A 22,693-nucleotide genomic window follows, 5' to 3' on the forward strand; every position below is an offset into this window, starting at 1 on the left:
TTGCTACTTCATTGAAAGCTATAAAATGGACAAATCACGTTGCATATATTAGCAAAAACGATTACCATAACAATGGAGATAATAAGAGTATCTACAAATATAATTATAGAGCTGATTTTATTAACTGAAGGCATATAGTCAAATAGACGTATTACTACTGATCATTTAGCAGATTGAATCAATGTCATGATCACAATACTGATAATTTTTCTGAAGATTGTGTTCAGCAGCAATTTTCACGAAATGTCAAGCGTTTGACAGTTCATTACTCATAATCAAGGTGCATATAATATCTCTGGTGTGATCATTTGATCTCCTTCAACATATAAAATATTTTATCAAAAGTGTCACTGCATGAATGTCAATTCAGTACTTCAATTTTTATGTTATTTACATTTGCTTATAACCTGATTATAGGTAAAAGATTTTTTACATTATCGTTCATGAATTGACAATGTGTACAAAATACGCACGAGAGCTTAAGATCCTTGCACCATCTATCAACAGGTGTACAGAATAGGACCAATCTCATTATTGACGTCGAGCGAATCGGCAAAAACACCAGAGTATAGTTCAAGTAAACGATATAGTGCAACGTACCTTCCAACAGCTTTCCTTCAATAATATAGTTAGGGAGCTAACTAATTTCGTTATTCAATGATCATTTCATGATCATTTCAATATACAAAAATCACAATACAATACAATCACAATATTTCGTTTATATAGGTGGGAATGTAGGTGGTATGGGAAAGTAGGGATTTGAATAACAGGGTGATGATTGAAAATACTTCTGAATACTACTTACTCACATATAAAGGGTTTTTCAATAAGGGCGGGTAGATGTTGAAATGGAATAAAACAAGCTGTGTGTGAGATATAAACAAAATAATTTTTTTCATTTGGAAGGCGCATGTATGTCATTAAGTGTGGAATATGACATTCAAAAGCCCGCCTCGGCTTCTTACGGTGGCACGGATCCGAGTGGTCCAATTTTCAATGATTCTCCCGCATGGATCTGGCTGAATTTGAGCGATGGCCTGTGTTATGTTCACCTTTAGGGCATCGGTCGATTGTGGTTTATTTGCATAGATCTGCGACTTCAAGAAACTGCACAGGAAAAAGTCTAGCGGGGTCAAATCGCATGACCTTGGTGGCCAGTTCACATCACCTCCACGTGAGATGTCCATGGCCTCAAATCGCTCGTGCAGAATATCCAATGTGGCATGAACTGTGTGGTACGTAACGCCGTCCTGCTGGAACCACATGTCGTCTAGATCCGTAAGATTCAATTTGGGCCATAAGAAATTATCATCGTTCTATAGCGCTCGCTGTTGACGGTGACCGCCTCACTAAACGTCGTTTTCAAAAAAGTACGGACCAATTACGCCGCCGGCCCAAAATCCACACCAAACGGTAACTTTTTGAGAATGCATTATCACCTGGTGAACCTCGCGTGGGTTGGTGTCGGCCCATATACGGCAATTTTGCTTGTTAACACAGCCATTCATCCAAAAATGCGCCTCGTCACTAAAGATGATTTTTCGGCCAAAATGGCCAAACGATTCGAAGCCCAGTCAGCGAACAAACGGCGTTGTCCATGGCCATGAACTTTGAGCTCCTGGGTCAGTTGGATCTTGTACGGGTGTAGGCCTAAGTCCCGACGCAAAATTCGCCAAGTTGAAGTCTGCGAAAAGCCGAGTTCTTGTGCACGGCGAGGAATAGACTGCCTCGAGTTCTGTTGTACACTTTCATGGACCGCGGCGATGTTCTCGTCCGATCTTGCGTTCCTTGAACGTACGGGTATTGGCTGATTGTTTACTGAACCGGTCGTCACTCATTTTGATAATAAAGTTTTATCATTCAAACGTGCTGTTCAATCGTGTAACTTGCCATGATGATTTGGCATAAACAACTGAATAATAAGAAAAAGATTCGACAGATGTCACCAAAACAAAATGGCCGCCACGAGGCGCCAAAATCTACCCATGCCAATTGAAAAACCCTTTATAAACAAGTGATCGCGTCAAAAACACTTCACTAACTTTCTTCGAGAGCTTCTGATAATTCCTCTTCCATATTTTCTGTTTCACTATCACTATCGTCGTTTGAATCAATAATGAATTCATTTCCACCATCAATATGAAAGTGTCCAATCTCCATATAGTCTTTTTCAAGTAAAATTACTTTTTTAATCCTTTTCTGCCAGTCTTCTTCGGTAATAATAAATAATTCTTCTTCAATTAGCTCTATTACCTTCTTATCAAATTTTGGGAAATTATTTTTACGCCTGATGATTTCCCCAAATCAACTCAATTGGATTGAAAACACTAAAATAGGGGAAAGTCTCAGTATGTCTCAGCAATACTCTCTAGGGCATACACTTTATCAAATGTTTTTGTCTGTAAAAGTTCAAGTAGTTGGTTTTTGGTATAGTTATCTTCAAAATACGAATTGTTATCCGTTAAAAAACTTTGCATTTCATCTTTCCTCGAATTTTGATTCAGTACTTTGATGAGCTGTCGCGAATGATAGGAAGCGCTGTCAAAAGAACTATTACACTTTTCGCATCCAAATTTGGGATCAATGTGTTTTCAAACCATTCCTCGAATATATTAGCTTCCATGTTCTTATGATAGTCAACACTGCAGTCCTCAAGTTTTTTCCACATAATTCCAAAGAATTCGGAACCTATCCTTTACTTTACAATGCACTTTACAATGCACCAAGTTTTGTCCAAATAGAAAATTTTCCGTTGTTTTTGTCTATATTTAGTTATTTGTTCTGAGTATTTGTTACGCAATTCCACTATATTCTGCTTTCCATAACTGATTGACGTTTGTTTATTGTTTTAAATCTAAATCCTAGTTTCTTTATCTTTTATAACCGGAAGTATCCAATTTCTCTCATGATTTAAGTTGTAGGAATCTCATTGCTTTTGTAACAGTCGTATATTGTTTTTTTTTTCAATAACTGCATTAGATTAGCAGCTAAAGGTTTTTGTAATCTGATGTTGCTTGTAATAATTTGTTTCCCTCGAAACCAAACTTGAGATGTAGATTCTTATATACGTTGAAACACACTCTCTGTTTTTCAATATTTAAATGCATCTCTTATTCACTGGTATCTCTTTTTCGCATTGTTCACCATGGCTATTGGAATCACTACAGAGGAAAGAGTCTGTGTTGTTATCACACTCGTTATTACTATTAGCACTTGCCAAGTTCGCTACATTTTGAACAAATAACAAAACTTTTAAGTAATTATAACTGCCCCAATATCGAATTTCAACACTCAAATCGCGATCAGTTCCCGAACTGAACATTGACAACACGACGGCTCGCATTCTACTCGTCAACGTAATATGACTTTAAATTTAATTTTATGACTCTTCAGCCAATCATAAAACTCGGTTAGTGAAAATCATCCAATACGAACCGCCAATTCTTCAGTCCACGTGGACTAGTTGGCAGCGGCTTTATTTCTCTGTATTGGTTTTTTTGGCCTTTGGGAGCGCCGACACTTTAAGTATGCACAATACCGGTTACTTCGACTGTACCTATAAATATTTCAAACTTTTCAAACAATCACACCTTCAATAGGTAAAAATGAATAATATGCCCATTAGTATCGAGTGTCTTTATTTATGTTTTTTATAGGTATTGAAATACATAATCACTACAGTTAATTGTGATGCAATGATTGGAACCTTTGATGTAGTAATGAATATTACCGGAGTTTAATCAAGATAAAGAATAATTTTTGGGAAAGAAAGTTTTTGGCTTTCTACTGCTCCATCTTGATACAAAAAAAAAGAAGGATGAGGGAGTCTTCCAAAGAAAGGAAGTGTTCTATGTAAGTGCAATTTGTTACCATTCATTTAAAGTAGAACTCATATGAATGATATCTGATTTTTATTCCACAACGAATGTTTGAAATACAAACTGAGTAGAGAAAAGTATCTTCTGTATAATTCAGTGTTCACATAGAAGTATTTGTTTCAAAAGAATTTTTTCTTTCATATAATTCAATGTTCATATGAAATTAGCTGTTTCAGAAGGACTTTCTTTCAGTTTGTGTCTGAAAATTACTTCTTTGCATGATCTACACATCCATGCATAGAGTTACTTCCTTCATTTCTTTGGAAGACTCCCTCATCCTTCTTTTTTTTAATATCAAGATGGAGTAGTAGAAAGCCAAAAACTTTCTTTCCCAAAAATTAATCACTCCTAAAAAATATAACCCCTTCAATTAAAATAAGATTCCTTTTGGCTGGGATTAAATCAAATAGGTGAATGAATGGCATTACGATGTCATCGATGACATAAGCAGATCAAGCTTATTCCGTGACATTAAAAAATCGTAATTCATGAATGAAGTGTGTGTATTTTCTATAATGTTATCCAATTTGGTACTGAAGAGCCTTAGGGCAAGTGTCTTAAGGCGAAACATCGGTGTATACCAGTGAGGATGGCAGTGTTCTATGTAAGTGCAATTTGTCACCATTCATTTAAAGTAGAACCCATGTGAATGATATCTGATTTTTATTCCACAACGAATGTTTGAAATACAAACTGAGTAGAGAAAAGTATCTTCTGTATAATTCAGTGTTCACATAGAAGTATTTGTTTCGAAAGAATTTTTTCTTTCGTATAATTCAATGTTTATATGAAAGTAGCTGTTTCAGGAAAACTTTCTTTTCTTTGTATCTTAAAGTTACTTCTTTGCATGATCTACACATCCATGTATAGAGTTACTTCCTTCCTTTCTTTGGAAGACTCCCTCATCCTTCTTTTTTTTTGTATCAAAATGGAGTAGTATTCGAAGAAGAATTCTCTTGAAGATGATCACTTGGTGATTGAAACACGTGTCGAGGTGTTAAAAATAACAGTTTGGTGTTGGGATTAAACTCGAGTAATATTCACTACAATTAATGGTAAATGCCTTGCATATTTGTACTATTCATGCAAATATTTGCAAAATTCAGGAAGAGTAATTCCTGGCTAGTAAAAGATCGAGTATTCAAATTATTATCAGGGTATGTTTCATTTTTTTTCGTAGTTTACATATAGCAATGTCTAGGTAATTCAAATATTACATAATATGTGTATGTTTGTGGTTTGATACGCCCCTGATGATGTATGTATGAAACCAGAGTCTGAACTACTCATTGAGATACGATGATAGGTAATACCCTTGATTGTTTTTCTGTGTTTATCATATTATACCTTAAAAGCGGGCTTACTGATCAATGAGCGTCAGATAGCTTCCATTCAGATCAATGTTCCTCTTGGAGATGGAGGAAGATTAATCTTCCTCTTGGAGGTGATCGAAACACGAGTCGACGCGTTAAAATAACGGTTTGGTTTTGGAAAAAACTCCAATAATATTCATTACTACACCAAAGGTTCTAAACAATGCATCACAAGGAAAAAGTTATGATGAATCCCGGGTCCATCTTGGAATTTCTCGAGTGATCTGGTCTTTTAGGAAAGAGCTATCTACAAAATATATTGAAATTTCCATCAATAAATTGAAACAATTATTCATTTTTTGTAGTTCCACTTCGATGTTCCAGACAATCTCCCTATCGCTGTATTTTCGGAGGCTGAAATTTTGTATTTAGGTTCGCTTTATGTTGTAGTTGTGCAAAAAGAAAGGATTTCTGAAGATTCCAACTGGAACGTCAGCCCATGGGGTTAAAGGCGTATCCATAAAACGAAATTATCTTTTCATCACTGTTTTTCCATGCGCTTAAATTTCCTGTGGGTAAATTTATATTTAGTATCAGCATTGCAACCGTGCGGAGCCGGGGCGATCCGCTAGTAACACCATAACTGCAGAGACCTCCCTAAAACATCGATTTTGTATTCAATATCACCTACGTGATACAAAATTTCAATTTCAACTTGGTTACAATACATCACTTCAATTTTCTTTTATTTTCTTTGCGAAAATTCCCGTTAAAAGTATATTACTCCTACTTGATTTCATTATTTTCATTTTCCTCACGGAAACATTGTGGTACCACATGGATTCAATCTCTCCATTATTCCATTACTAAATGAAAGGAGTTCGGTCACAAGAATATAATAGCGAAGTATATATACACATATATATTTTTCTCTTTTTATGTTTTTTGTGTCCTTTTATGATATTTACCAATGTACTCCTATTTCATGTAATACATTTCAAAATGAAAACCCTAGAATATATCTTTTATATTTGATATCATGTTGCAGCGGATAGTGAACTTGGCAGGAAATAAAATGAAATCAAGAATATATCGTTCCTCACAACCCTCCATTCACTTGGCACAATTGCTTTCTTTGAAAGTTTAAACTCTCTAGTAACTGAAACTGTAATTCTATACTTCATCATAAATATCTCTCCCGAGACGATACTGAGATTGTTGAATCTTAACTTTCGGCTTCAACTGATGCCCAAAAACTTGAGAATATTCATTTCGTTAACTTTGGCATTTCTGAAATATCAAAGAATATAGAGTTTGCTTAATATTTCAATGAAAATTACCTTCACTGAATTCTAGTGAATTTGACGTTTCTATACAGTTAGATTTCTCAAAAACGAACTTGAAAGAAAAAGACACTTGAAATTCTCAGAGGTTATTGGCTCTTTAGGTAGAAAGCAACAGAAAGAAATCAACGGGAAAAATATAAACTGAGTATTCTGTCGATATGATATGAACATAACGTTTGGGAAATTTCTTAGTGTCGAAACTGAGAATATTTTTCCAGTTGAAGATCAACTTTCCTGATGAAATTGCAAAAAATAGTATCACAGAGACAAAGCTATGCTACTTTCATATACTCAATGAATTACACGAAAGTAAAATACTTTGGAAACAAATTCATTCATATGAATTATACCTCTTTCATTTACTATTTTGTGTATCAATCAGCAATCTTTCAGTTTGTGTTTGAAATTTACTGGTAGAATCTGTTTTTCCGTTAACCAGCTTACCAGTTAACCGCCCTCCTACAGACGACAACTCTCAAAAGTCGAAACTTGTGCGAGCTAAGGATTAACGAGATCTCACCTTCCAACATATGATTCTTAACACGGGCTGGACGATAGGAAGTGAAAATCGATTGTCCGGCTTCTCGGCTCAAACCACCGGTTCACACAGCGGTCGACTGAGTGAGTGAGGTAAAGCATCCACGTCAACTCGACGAGCTACCAACTCACTCAGCAAGAAACTATCTAAAATCAATATCTGCTAATACAAATTCATTCTTGTTAGCTCCAACCACACGCAACGAGGTCATAGAGGTAATAAATGACATGAAAAAATCGAATTGTTTCGATATTTATGAGCTGAATAGTGTGATGTTGAAAGAAATAGTGTATATTATCTTTGAACCCATTGCTATACTGTGCAATTTGTGTTTCAGTCAAGGATTTTTTCCTGATATTTTCAAAAAAACGAAACTTATTCCAATTTTCAAAAAAGGTGACATTGACATGTTGGAAAATTATCGTCCAATATCGATTATTCCCATTATTGGCAAGGTGATTGAAATCATAGCTAAGAAAAGATTAACTGACTACTTTGAAAAATTCAAATACTTGAATGAACATCAATATGGATTTAGGAAAAACCGCTCAACTATACATGCTGTGTCGAGATTAGTGAATGATGTTGTGGATGCTTTTGAAAAAAGGAAATTCACGGCATCTACCTTTTGTGACTTGAGCAAGGCATTTGATTGCATATCACATCAAGTTTTACTTGACAAACTTGAATACTATGGTGTAAGAGGAGTCACAAACACATTTTTCAAATCTTACCTCACAGGGCGTAGTCAAACAGTTCATCTGAACTCTGTACCCTCTTCATTTCGGGATATCACTTGTGGTGTACCTCAAGGATCGGTTCTAGGACCACTTCTGTTCATTATTTATATCAATGATATATTTGATCACCTTAAGTTTGTGAAGGGGCTTTTATATGCAGATGATGCTACATTTTATTTCTCGGACTCGAATCTTGTCAATTTGAAACAGAAGGATGAAACCTTGATTGAAAAGATCGAGGAATGGTTAATACCGAATGGTCTGACACAAAACCAATCAAAAACACAGAAATTGATTTTTTCTTCCAATTTTTCATCTAACAGTAATCATTCTGTGAAGCTATTAGGTATTACTTTAGACCAGTCACTTAAATGGTCCCATCATATTGATATTCTTTCGAAGAAGCTGGCTTGTCAACTCTTTCTCATGAGAAGACTGAAAAGATCTGTCAGCACAGATATACTCATGATATCCTACTTTTCTCTGGTCCATAGCCATCTGACTTATGGAATTTTACTTTGGGGTAACTCTATCCATACTTTCAGGATTTTTGTGATGCAGAAACGTGCGGTCAGAATCATTGTAGGATTGGGTCCTAGAGATTCATGCAAATCTCATTTTATAAGATTAGGAATTATGACAGTTCCCTCTATATTTATAATTCAATGTTTATTAGAGATCCATAAAAATTGCCACACTTTTTCCACTAATAGTTCAAACCATAATCATAACACTAGGCAGGGCGATTCTCTATTGAATAGGAGGTTTAGACTAGGAATATAAAAAAAAATTCGCTCGATTTGGATATATAAATATATAATAAACTACCAGCGGAAATTAAGAAACTAGGACCAGCAAACTTTAAAGCGACAATAAAAAATTTATTAATACAAAACTGTTTTTATTCGATTGACAAATATATGAGTACGCCAACTACTGAACTTTTGAAATGACTTGTATATTTTTTAAGTATTAGTTTTAGTTGTTTTACGACAGTGTATGTTTCTATATACATGTATATATGTGTGTGTGGGTATATTTATATGAATTTTTCAAGAACACGAGTGTGAATATGTTCCTATTTGACTTGCTACAAATATTTCATGTATATAACGTAGCCAATAAATATCTATCTATCTATCTATCTATCTATCTACCGTCCTACGTTTTTTGCATGATCTACACATTTTTGTATGAAGATATTTTTTTTGAAATTGGAAGATTCACATATTTTTTTGTATGAAGATGAAGAAATAAAAATCCAAAATTTTTCTTTTCCGAAAACTAATCTCTCCTAAAAATACCCCTTTCAATTTAAACAAGATTTCTTTGGCTGGGATTCGATCAAATAAACCAATGAATGGCATTACGAACTGTCATCGATGACATGAGTAGATTAAAGTCATTCGAAACATATTAAGTCGTAATAATAATGAATGAGTTTATTATGTTTTCTTATAATATCCAGTTTGTTTGCTGAAGAGCTGATAATGCAAACATCGGATGTTCACCAGTGAGGATGACAGTGTTCCATGTAAGTGAAATTTTACTTCTTTCATTTACTGTATTGTGTAGCAGCCCTGTGAATAACATCTGATTCAATTTCATAACAAATTTTTGGAATACAAGATGAATGAAGGATGTTTGTTTAATACAGTGTTCATATAAAAGTATTTGAAAGTCATTCGACGGATATCGTTCATAACTCAAAATGAAATATAAAGATTTGAAGAGGACGGTACACTCGAAGTCTTCTCCACACAAAAAAGAAGAGAAAACGGATACTTTGACAATACAAGTTATAAACTTACATGAACAAATTATAGGTTAGCAAAGACCAATAGAATCAAAGTAATCGTCTTATTTATAAGTAAGTACATTTTCAAATTTCGGGGAAATACCCCAGAGTACAAAGGATAATGACATCATCAAAACAAGTAGTATGTGAACATCAATTTGTATTGAAAAACGCTGATGAGGACGGAAAAACTATATAAGATGGAGATGTTATTCAGTGAACGAACAATGAACCGAACAAATGTGATTCTATGTTGGCGTGATGAAAGATCGAGTGAAAACAATGGGAAAGAAAACTGTAAATGAATAATAAGAAGAGCCATTGTTTTCACTCGATCTTTTACCACGCCAACATAGAGTCACATTTGTTCGGTTCATTGTTCTTTTACTGAATGACATCTTCATCTTGTATAGTTTTTCTCGTTGCCTTCAGCGTCCTTCCATACAAATTGATGTTCACAAACTACTTGTTTTGATGATGTTAATATTCTTTATACTGTGGGGCATTTCGACGAAATTTAAAAATGTACTTACTTATAAATGAGACGATGTCATTGATTCCATTGGTCTTTGCTAACCTATAATTTGCTCATATTAGTTTATAACTTTTATTGTCATCCGTTTTGTATTGTTTTGTTTATTTTCAGGCTTTTGTTACACTGAAGATGATCACAGCTGTGATCGAAACATGTATGTCTTTCTTATTGAATAATTAAATATATTCCTCTTTTTTGTGTGGAGAAGACTTCGAATTTACCTTCCTCTTCAAGTATTTCAGATGGTTGACAATATCTCATGGTGATTGCATTAGTTCGGACTTCCATAGAATTAAAATGAATAGCTGAAATATCAATTACGACTACATTAAGCAAAAAAAACTTAAATGAAAATACAATAAAACGAATAAAATAATCAAGATATAAAATCTGCAGTAACGTTAGTTACAAATACAATTGAAAATGGTATAAAAACTTTGGAAGTTTTAATTCTCATTTTTCATGTTGATCTCCTACCAAGTAGTAAAGGCTATAATCATCAATATATTCATAAGTAGTGTTTGTTAGGTCAGAATAATATCAAGTATAATGAAATATAAAAATATTTGAATCTAAATTACGAATTTTTTTCGAAGGTTAATTGGTGATTGACGAATTTTCATTAATGAATCAAGAGTTTAAAAAACGTGAGGTGAAGGTAAGAGGGAAGCTAGGGCGAGACAATGATGAAAGTTTAACCTCAGCTCCTCAATGAAAGATATGTCTGGCATCATTTCAAGGAGGCTTTTTGGTCTCCAAAATAAGTAAATTTAGTGTATATCAAAAACATAGATGATAGTCGATAAATAAAGCGTGAAATCAAGGAAACCCCAAAAATATAAAAATTGTTGAACTTTTTCTGGTCGAATACCTAACTTATAAGACTTCCTCTATGGGCAAACAAAAATGATAACTACATAGGTTACATGTACATGGCTCCAGACTACAACCAATCCTGATGATTAATTTGGTATATAATTGGTCTGGATCGCCAGATGACGTGACCGATAATAATCACGGGGAACGTAATGTAACAGGGCAATTACAAAGAGGTGATATCTCTCTAGCTAGCTGTTAGTATTTATTCACGGAAACACAACCTTTCCAGTTGGGTTTCGAATGGATGGCTGAATAGTTTATGTTGTCGTGCCACAGGAATTTATCCATCTGCATTTATGTTATGGGTGTTGGGCTGGACTACAAATGCATTATTGGAATCGCTGAGGTGATGGATTATGAGTACTTTATTTTTGAGTTTTGATTCTAACTAGTTGCTTGGTACCTACTAGAAGCTACGGAAGAAGAAAGGAAACAACCAAAATATTACGTCCCGTGTGCAGCCAGTTCAAGACAGTTGAATTGCAGCAATGCATTCGTGGTTCACCTCAGCATCACTGATGATATCTGTGGCAGATCCCGAATACTTTGTTTTTGGGCTCTGTTTTCTGCTACCCCGTAATGTTCTGAGAATATAATATTTTCTTTCATTCGCTCAATTTAGTGAAATTTTGTCTTGTCGTAACGAGACAGTTCGATTGCAAATACTACTTGGTTCCACGATACTACTTTTGGATTAATGTAACTGATGATCGGAAGTGAAGTTAGAAAATATATATGCTAGCTGCATGTTGGAAACTATGTGATTTACAGTGACCGTTGTAATCTCTGAATGAAGTTTATTCGGTTAATCCTCAATCATGCTTGCTAGTTGTCAAAAAGCAACCTTTATGATAAAAATCACCAAAATTAAGCAAACAATTCAATGGCTCAGATTTTTCAAAAAGAAAGCTCAAATCGGCATTGAACGTTGAAAGATTCTCAGACATCATAAATCACCACATCATATAAGATAAATTCGCTTTCCGCTCTGTCCCTATGTATGCTCGGATCTTGAAAACTACGCAATAGATAGAGTGATTCAAGAAGAAGATTTATATGTATATATGTATAATATGAAAGAGAAACACTGATTTTTTTTTAGAGTTTTCTAATGTGATGTAAATAAACCCATTCATTTGCGATTACATTGCAAATGTTGGTTAAATCCTACGAGATACTTAAAAAAATGTAATACAGTAGGAATCACACGTTGATCCTCGTTCATCCTTAGTTCTTACAAGTTTCGACTTTTGTGTGTTGTCGTTCGTAGGGAGGCGACATCTAGTTAACGAAAAAACATATTTCAACAGATTTTTTTCTCAACAGTAGGTACACCTTAAAAAAGTCTACAAAAAAGTCCCCGATGGTGTATGTCTATCTCTTAGGCTATAACCCTCAAGCGATTTTGAGCAATGTAGCATTAATCCTTATCCTTTTAAGTACCTCAAATTCATTGTGCATTTAATATGGAACAATATGCCCCTTCACACCATGTAATTCAAATGTATATTTTCGAAAATATAGATTTAAAATGCAGAGATATAACGGTTGCGGCGGTACCAGTCAGGAGGCCGGCGGCCTCCAATGTGCGATATAGGCCGCGTTTTGCCCTATACCACCTTATAATTGCATAAGCTCCGCACGGGTGCATATCAGCATTGCACCCGTGCGGAGCTGGGGCGCAATGCTGACACGAACCAACACAATAGTGACAACAACACATAGCAATAATAATTTAATTGCTATGGAAATCAGCCTGAATTACACGATCACGTGACCAACAATCATCGAGGGGAACGTAATGAAACGGAGCAATTACGAAAAGCTGATATTTCTCTAGATATAACGAGATGTTGGTATTCACTCACGAAAACATAATCTCAGCTGTCGAGTGTTGAATAGGAGATCTGTTGATGGTTTATTTGGTCCTTGCACGCGAATTCATACACCTCCGAATCAACTGTCCGATTTCTTTGTTGAAATGATCACGTCAAATAATCACACGTATTGATAATCTCATCCGGGATGATTACGAAGGAACGTAATCAACAATACAATTTACTTTTTTCATTTCAGCAGACAGTTCATATTGCGAACGAAAAACTGATGATTCGAAATATAGTTCACAGTTGGTGCTTACTTTCGGGAAATCAATGTTCATGATAGATCTGATAACTAGTAAAGTAATAGTGTTAGAAAAAACATTTATTTATTCGTTTGAAGGTGACTGACAATGTTTCATGATGAATTTCACTAGTTCGGACTTCCATTGTCTACTATATAAAATAATTTGTAATCCCTGAAACAACTGAAAAAGAAGAATTAAAAATGAATAACTGAAAATAACATTTAAATCAAGCAAAAAAACCTGAAATGAAATAATACTGAAATAAAATACAAGTAAAAGTAGAACAATTGAACAAAAAATTAATAAAAATAAAGAAATGAAAAAGAAATAAAAAATAAAAAGTTGAGAGGTTCCAAGCCACGTTAGTTCATGACGTTTCGATTGTTAGTATCTCCAATCGTCATCGGGTGATGACTGGACTGATTCCTCCGACAGATGACTATTCATATGTCGTTCGAGTACTTTCACTATCCCCGCTTTCCATTTCCCGCTTCACTGGTTCCATGGGAGATGACCGTTTGGCGGGAGTTGGCCATTTTTCGCTTGATGATGGGTTTCCATATGTTGCGTATTTCTACGCTGGCTTGGCTGAATGCGTTGTTGGACAACATGTATGCCGGTTCTTTGAATTTTCTCCTAAACCAATGTTCGTCTCTGTGTAAGATCTTAGCTTGGGACTACTCGATGTTATGTTGATGGGTCCGAACATGGTCTGCTATTCCTGATTTGCTGATTTTCCCTCGCTGTGTGTGTTTCTGGTGCTCGGCAATGCGAACACTTAACGGCTTCTTAGTTTCACCAATATAGGATTTTCCGCACTCACAGGTTATCCGGTAAATGCAATTGTTGGAATCGTAGTCAGCGTTTGGTGGCCTGGTTTTCGTGAGGCTGCTACGGATAGTGTTACCGGATCTGACGCAGGTTCTGATGTTGTACTCGGAACCAATTCTTCTTATCCTCTCCGATAATCCTCCGATGTAGGGAAGTGCAAACACTGGTTGTGACGGCTTCTCTTCCTTGCGAGGCTCCTGCTGTCTTCTGGCCAAAGTCTTTTCTACCATCGCTTTGGAGTAGCCATTCCGTGGAAGATCATTTTTTATGATGTCTAGTTCCTTTTCGAGACCTTCCTTCGTATTACAGAGCCCAAAAGCCCGGTCTAATAGAGTCTTGATGATTCCTCTTTTAGTCGATAGATGGTGGTTGGATTCGTGGTTCAGATACTGTCCCGTATGAGTGGGTTTTCGGTATACAGATGTTTCCCACTTAGTGTCGGTCCTCTTCACCAAAACGTCTGAGAATGGCAATTCGTTGTGAATTTCCTTCTCCATTGTGAAAGTGATGGAAGGTCTTACGCTTTTGATGTGTTTCAGGAAGGCGTCTAGTTCAGTATTCCCATGGTTCCATATTATGAAGGTATCGTCAACATATCCCAACCAGACTCGAGGTTTCTTGTGGGCTTCTTCAATGGCCAGAGTTTCAAACCACTTCATATATATGTTGGCTATGACTGGTGAAAACGGCGATCCCATTGGCAGTCCGTTATCTTGTGTAAAGGATCAGTCCTTCAGTTGGAACTGTTCCAACTTCAACGGAATAACTACTCCAAAGCGATGGTAGAAAAGACTTTGGCTACAAGACAGCAGGAGCCTCGCAAGGAAGAGAAGCCGTCACAACAAGTGCTTGCACTTCCCTACATCAGAGGATTATCGGAGAGGATAAAAAGAATCGGTTCCAAGTACAACATCAGAAACTGCTCCAGATCCGGTAACACTATCTGTAGCAGCCTTACGAAAATCAGGCCACCAAACGCGGACTGCGATTCCACGAATTGCATTCACGGGATACCCTGTGAGTGCGGAAAATCCTATATTGGTGAAACTAAGAGGCCGTTGAATGTTTGCATTGCCGAGCACAAGAAACACACACAGCGAGGGGAAACCAGCAAATCAGTAATGGCAGACCATGTTTGGACCCATCAACACAACATCGAGTAGTCCCGAGCTGAGATCTTACACAGAGAGGAACATTGGTTAAGGAGAAAATCCAAGGAAGCCGCATACATGTTGTCCAACAACGTATTCAGCCAAGCCAGCGTAGAAATACGCAACATATGGAAACCCATCATCAAGCGAAAAATGGCCAACTCCCGCCAAACGGTCATCTCCCACAGAACCAGTAAAGCGGAAAATGGAAAGCGGAGATAAGTGAAAGTACTCGAACGACCTATAAATAGTCATCTCTCGGAGAAATCAGTCCAGTCATCACCCGAATACTATTGTAGATACTAACAATCGAAACGTCGTGAACTAACGTGGATTGGAATCTGTCAACTTTAAATTTTTATTTTCTTTTTTCATTTCTTAATTTTCATTTATTTTTTGTTCAATTGTTCTATTTTTACTTGTATTTTATTTCAATATTATTTCATTTCAGGTTTTTTTGCTTAATATTAATGTTATTTTCAGCTATTCATTTTCAATTCTTGTTTTTTAGTTGTTTCAGAGATTTCAAATCATTTTATAAAGTAGACAATGGAAGTCCGAACTAGTGAAATTTATTTATTTTTTTTATTTATTCATACACTGTTCTACAGGTTACACCCAACTACAGAATAAGGATATAAGTCAAATCACAATACAATACAATTACAATAAGTTATAATGTGAGAATTCAAATTGATAATCAATAACAACCCTTACAAAATACAAATCATGAAATTATAAAACAACAAAAATTGATTGGTGCTCCAGGGCGACTTTATTGATTCCAGTGGCTCATTTGCTTTTTTAGCTGCAGGAAAATCTTTAAAAACCGGCAGAACCACATCATCTGAAGATCTTGATTTGCCATTATCTTCTCTCTCACGAAAGAAAACGTAGGGTATTTCCAGAGGCTCCGATAGATTCAATACATTGCCAGAACACGTAGTGTTAGACTATCGTCCAACTTAATCCAGTTCGTTACTTTTTTACCAAAGCGTAATAACGAGCAGATTCAACGCCAGAACCACAGTGAACAATGACTGCATGAAGATTATAATAGTGGTCTGCTAGATTGAAATTTTCATCTATTTCAAACCTTCGTAAGAGTTTGTTGCTTCCGTCAGAGGTTGGTTGTGTTGGGTTGGGTGCAGAGTGAGTGGGTCTGTTTGATCCTTCAACGCAACCCGCAAGGTTGCTCACACCTATTCACACTCGGCCAAATAAACCCAACTTCTTAACGAAGCCGATTAGTTTGTATGGTGAGTGGTCTTTCAGGTCAGATGGTCAGAGTACGGCTCTGCCGAACCCTTGAAACCTGATTCGGTGCCCAGCGGGGCAGGCACAAAATATATGCTCTGTTATTGAGGTAGTCGGAGAGTCAAGTTGCAAGAATCCCACCTTGTTACTCACGACAACCTTTCCATATGAGGGTTTTTGCACGTCAGCTACACCTGACGATGCCTTAGATTCAGCCGTGCAGGGCTTTTTCGCCTCTAGTTTTGCTGAATCATCACTTGAGCGCAAACGTTTGCTAACCTGCTCATGGGGGGGTTTGTTCCCCCACCTGAGACAGATTCTACGTACGCCGCTCAAGAATTTGGTGGAAGGCGGTTTTATAAGGTACCCCGCTTTCGAAAACACGACTCAGTCATTTCCTGGCTGCACCACCAAACCTTTTTTTAAGGCTCAGTTGTTGGATCAGGAGTTGGGGAGTTGAGAAGCTCTCGCTCCTCAACTGAATTTACAGGGAGGTCAGTTTGAGTCGTAAACTCGACATCTATCTCCTCTGTAGACTCGCTACTGAACTAAATTTACAGGGAGGTCAGTAAGAGTCCTAAACTCGACATCCGTTTCCTCTGAACTAAATTTATATGGAGGTCAGTTAGAGTCGTAAACTCGACATCCATCTCCTCTGTAGACTCGCTCCTGAATTAAATTTACAGGGAGGTCCGTTGGAGTCGTAAACTCGACATCCATCTCCTCTGTAGACTCGTTTCTGATTAAAATTTACAGGGAGGTCAGTTGGAGTCGTAAGCTCGACATCCATCTCCTCTGTTGATTCGCTCCTGAACTAAATTTACAGGGAGGTCAGTTGGAGTCGTAAACTCGACATCCATCTTCTCCGTAAAGTCGCTTCTGAACTAAATTTACAGGGAGATTAGTTGGAGTCGTAAACTCGGCATCTATCTTCTCTGTAGACTCGCTCCTGAATTGAATTTACAGGGAGGTCAGTTGGAGTCGTAAACTCGACATCCATCTGCTCTGTAGACTCGCTCAGTTGGAGTCGTTAACTCGACACCCATCTCCTCTGTAGACTTGCTCCTGATCTAAGTTTACAGGGAGGTCAATTTGAGTCGTAAGCACGACATCCATCTCCTCAGCTCATTGTCAGAAAGGATTTTTAAGTTTACTCTGTCCATAAAAGTCCCACGAGTAGCTAGGGAAAGAAGGTCAATGACGGCAGAGCCCCGCATTACCGTGACAAGGCGATGCTACGACGACAGGGCGCCCGGTATCTCGAAGGTTCCGTAGAGACAGCTGATAGGCTATATATATATATATATATATATACAATATATATATACAATTCCTTGGAGTTATTTGGGATAGCAGCGAAGCGCAAGTGTACTCTTATAACATTATATTTCCAATATTTCGACAATGGTTATTGTCATCATCAGGGAGCTAAGATGATAGATTTTGAATTAATACATAACTTAAGTTAACAGACGGATACTTACAATGTTAGTGAGATTGGTCGCAATTGAGTTGAGTTAAAATTAAAATATGAACGTTGTGATCATGATAAAAACACGTAACAACTGTAAAATTACAAGACATATGAATTAAGTGAAAGCTACAATATATATATACGTTAAATGAGGAATAATCATAAATTTTTTTTTATAATTTTGAGAATGAACGTGGTGATCTTAGGTTAGAAACACATCACTTGTCAATTTATTAAAATTTCGAAGAAGAAGTAGACTTGGCATTTGCCGCTGGTGCAATTAATCAAAGAGTTACAGTTGCCTCCAGAAGAAAGAGTTTTGTTGTATAATTTTTGTTAATAGGTTGATAAATGAATTTAAGTAATGTCAAATGAGTTGTCTTTGAAGGAATTCCAATTTTTGTCTATAAAAAGTAAATAGGAATATATTTCACTTATCATGATCACAACGTTCATATTTTAATTTTAACTCAACTCAATTGCGACCAATCTCACTAACATTGTAAGTATCCGTCTGTTAACTTAAGTTCTGTATTAATTCAAAATCTATCATCTTAGCTCCCTGATGATGACAATATAATATATATATATATATATATATATATATATATATATATATATATATATATATATATATATATATATATATATATATATAATATAATTATAATATTATATAATATGTATATCTGTGTATATATAGTTGTATAGTGACTGAATGAAATTTGCAGCTTTGTCAATAAAACCTGAGATTATTTGGGCAATAAAGCATATTATTATTGTTATTATTATTACTATTATTATAAAAATGTTACATTCTTCTTAATATAACAAGAATTCAACCTCAACTATCTGGTGTCGAATGCCAGTCCTGATGATGGTTTATGTCGTCCTTGCACACGAATTTATCTATCTACGACTCGGTTGTCTGATTTCCTTGTTAAGTTGATCACGTCAACTTCGCAGATTGTATCCATGACAACGCGCCGCATAATGTTTTGAGGGCACTGCAGGTGGGTGATGAATGCGGGAAAATATTTGAAATCGCCTTCAGAGTGGGTGGAAATTGCACATCCTCAATTTTCCGGTCTGTGCGCTTTCCTGCAATTCGGAAAATGTTGTCGAGAGCTCTAATTGCATGTAGTAGGTATTCGCATCACGGAGTTTCAGTGAGGACTAATTAATTGGTGAAACTAAATCATTTTATATAAGTGGTGAGTAGGTTTTTTTATCGACCTTTTTTTGGGTAATTGTTACCTTCCACAATCTGAAAAAATATAAAAATCATAATGGAGAACTTTATACAAGTGTAGAAGGGCAAACTTTTTAGTTTACCCCGATAAGTTACTGCGTAAAAATCAAAGTACTTTTCACAAAGAAAAATCTTCTATTTATCAGTAACTTGTCGTATTTAACAATTTTGCCTATTAAAAAAAAAATATTAAGAAATAATACTTATCTTTTACGTTTCGGAGGCCAAAATCTGCCTCCGTCTTCAGAAATGGATGAAAATTCGAATATATACGCAGTTATTCCTTTTTTGAGAGCTTATTTCTTTACTTCTTCGACAGATGTCGATGTATAAAGTTCTCCATTATAATTTCTATATTCTTTCAGATTGTTGAAGATAACAATTACCCAAAAAAAGGTCGATAAAAAAACTGATTTTTTCCTTCACAAAAAAATGACTTTCGTTGAATAGTGAGTAGGGTTATGAAAATCTGAGAGATTAGATTTTTCACCAATTCATGAGAAACATAATAGCCCAAAAAAGCTCGTATTAAAAAATTGAAAGCATTTCTAGAAACACTCAATGGCTTAATTTACAGAAAAAACAATTTTGCATCAAATCAAATTATTTTTAATTGTTATCACTTACTTAATTTATAGTATCAACAGTATCTATTGAGGTACTTTTGAAGGTGGTTTACCATGTTTCATGGTGCATTGAATTAGTTCGGACTTTCATTATCTAATATGATATAAATTTATAAGAAATTCCTGAGAGAATCTATTGTTTCTTTTATTGTTTAAGTTAAAGTGACACTGAAAGTGAGCTCCTCAATACAATCGTTTTTACCCTGGTAACAAATCAGCTTTATATGTAGAGTTTGTTTTGATTGTCTGAATCCAAGTACAGTGAACAAGTTTAAGTTAAGAAGTTCGTTGCATCACGAATACTCTTCTTAATGATTACACTTAGATGTATGTTGTATCGTAGCTTTGGAATATATAACATGTATGTATAAAGCATCAACATTGAACACCTATACGGACGGCATCAACAATAAATCAGCTGTTTTTCTAGTGATATCTGTTTTAATCGGCGCTCCCAGAAAAAACCCGGTGAACCGAGGCTAGCCACTAGTGTACTTTATTTATATTTTCAAGAAAATACTCTCAGAAAATTGAAACCAAAATTCACAGCGGGAGATGACAAAATCCCGAGCTTTCTAGTAAAAGACTGTGCATACATTTTTGCAAAGCCACTTCAATTAATTTTTAACATGGCCTTAAAGACTGCGTGTTTTCCCGATAGATGGAAAGTATCTAAAATATGTCCAATACTGAAAGCAGGGTGCTCCAAGTAACATTCTGAACTATCAACCCATAACAATTCTGTCCAACTTTGCAAAGGTCTTTGAGATTTGTCTGTATAACATTTTTCCAAAAGTGAGAAATAGTATAAATAGTATATCAGCATGGTTTCTTCAATGAACGTTCAACAATAACTAATCTCATGTGTTTTACACAAACGGTCAACACTGCGTTAGAGAAACAGCTACAGGTGGATACAATCTATACAGACTTCTCAAAGGTCTTTGATGAATTGAACCATCAAATTCTACTGAATAAACTTTTTTCTGTTGGTTTCGATAGTCAACTGTTGAATTTACTACAGTTTTATCTTCAGAATCGTACGCTATTAGTAGAATATAAAGGACACACATCAAAAGAATTCACTTCGACTAGTGGTGCTCCTCAAGGAACTAATCTAGCTCATCTTCTCTTTTCATTGTTTATAAATGATATTGTTTCAAATATATCTAGCAACATATTACTCTTTGCTGATGACTTGAAGATTTTCAGGCCCATTGAATCAACCGAAGACTGTCTTATTCTGCAAAAGGAAGTTAATTCAAAAATGTAAATTTATGAAATACACCCTCAAGCACAACAATATACAGTTTGACTATGCAATAAATAATGTCACTTCAGAACAAAGCACAGAAATTAAAGATTTGGGCATCATATTCGATAAGATAGCTTCACGTCACAAATTAATCAAATCACATCTTCTGCGTCCTTATCTTCAGGACGTGTAGAGTCTTTCAAAACCATGAATGTTTTATAACACTTTTTAATGCATATGTCCGATCTCGTCTGGTCACCTATATACAATGTGCATATACAGCAACTCGAATCTTGTAAAAGAATCTTTATCAAATACATGGCTAACAAACTGGATGGAGCTTACCTATCCCAAGGAATTGATAACAGAGTATTGCGGAATAGATTTGCCCTCTTATCCTTAGAGAATAGAAGAACATATTATGCCTGTATCTTCATATATAAATTGATTCATAATCTGGTTGACTGCCCTGATTTGTTATCTCAACTAGATTTTCACGTACCGAGACGAAGCAGTAGAAACGAATTTTTTTTTATTTGCCTTTGCCTGGGATCAAAGTGTTAATGAAATCTCCAGTTTATAACATCCGTAAAATTTATAATAGTTTCTATTCAGAATGTTATATTTTTGTTGTTCCATTTGGACGCTTCGAGTATATAATTCGTAACACTTGAATATCATCCACAAGGAGGAATACTGGTTTGGGAGAACATTCAAGAAGCCGCATAAATGTTGTCCAATAAACTGGTGAAGCAGTCAAGGGCAGGGGGGGATAGGTGAAATTACTCGAATGACCTATAAATAGTCATCTATCGAAGGAATAAGTCCAGTCCCGAAGACGATTGTGGATACCAACAATCGAAACGTCGTGAAGTAACTTGGCTTGAAATCTTTCAGTTTTTAATTTTCATTTCTGAGTAAATGTTCTATTCTCAATTGTTGCTTGTATTTTATTTCATTTTCATTTCAGTTTTTTTGTTTTTGTTATTTTCCAGTTAGTTTTTTTAATTTCATTGATTCTTGCAGGGATTTAAAATCATTTTATAGCATAGTAGACAATGTAAGTCTGAACTAATGAAATATATTAAGGTAATGTTGAACTTCAATACGAGTTTTAGGTGGTGTCATCCAGATTTTTGACCAATTTCATGATGAAAATTGTAAGTACCACCTTACTGAGGAGAAGTCAAAGCAAAATAATACTAATGAAACGCCCTATATAAAAAATCATCACGAAAATTATTTCTGGCGACAGCACACTTGTCTCGTCCCACTTGGATTCTAGAACATCAGCTGTAGACGCACATCTTCACCGGCAGCAGGAGGAAGCATATGTTAATGGGGATCTAGAAGTGATTTCGAATTGGGGTGAAACTAACCAGAATCAATTCAATACAACAAAAACCCAGGCATCGGTTTGCTTCAGAAATATAAATGTCACCGAACCGGATATAATAATGTCAGGACAGACAACTTCGCTTTCTGCTTAGGTAAATTTTTTGTGGCCCAATCATGTCGCTGGAATTGTGAAGGCTGCTTTTCCAAAGCTTGGGACACTGTTTCGAACCAGAAAACTATATACACCTCAGCAACTTTTGATGCTTTATAAAGTTCAGTCCAGAATTTCTTTGGAGTATTGTTCTCATGTATTGAGCTCCACCACAAGCAAAAAAGAGCCATCCGCCTGAT

At 35.7% G+C, this 22,693-nt stretch overlaps 1 protein-coding gene across 7 annotated transcripts in view; it reads right to left on the reverse strand.

The window, feature by feature from the left end:
* dnc (phosphodiesterase dunce) overlaps positions 1-22,693 on the reverse strand; it is a 768,665-nt gene that overhangs the window by 380,922 nt on the left and 365,050 nt on the right. The window lies entirely within an intron of this gene.

Source organism: Leptinotarsa decemlineata, unplaced genomic scaffold (genome assembly GCF_025532065.1).
Source record: "Leptinotarsa decemlineata unplaced genomic scaffold, Ldec_3_MD MMD2_tig00000133_RagTag_RagTag, whole genome shotgun sequence".
Taxonomy (NCBI): Eukaryota; Metazoa; Arthropoda; class Insecta; order Coleoptera; family Chrysomelidae; genus Leptinotarsa; species Leptinotarsa decemlineata.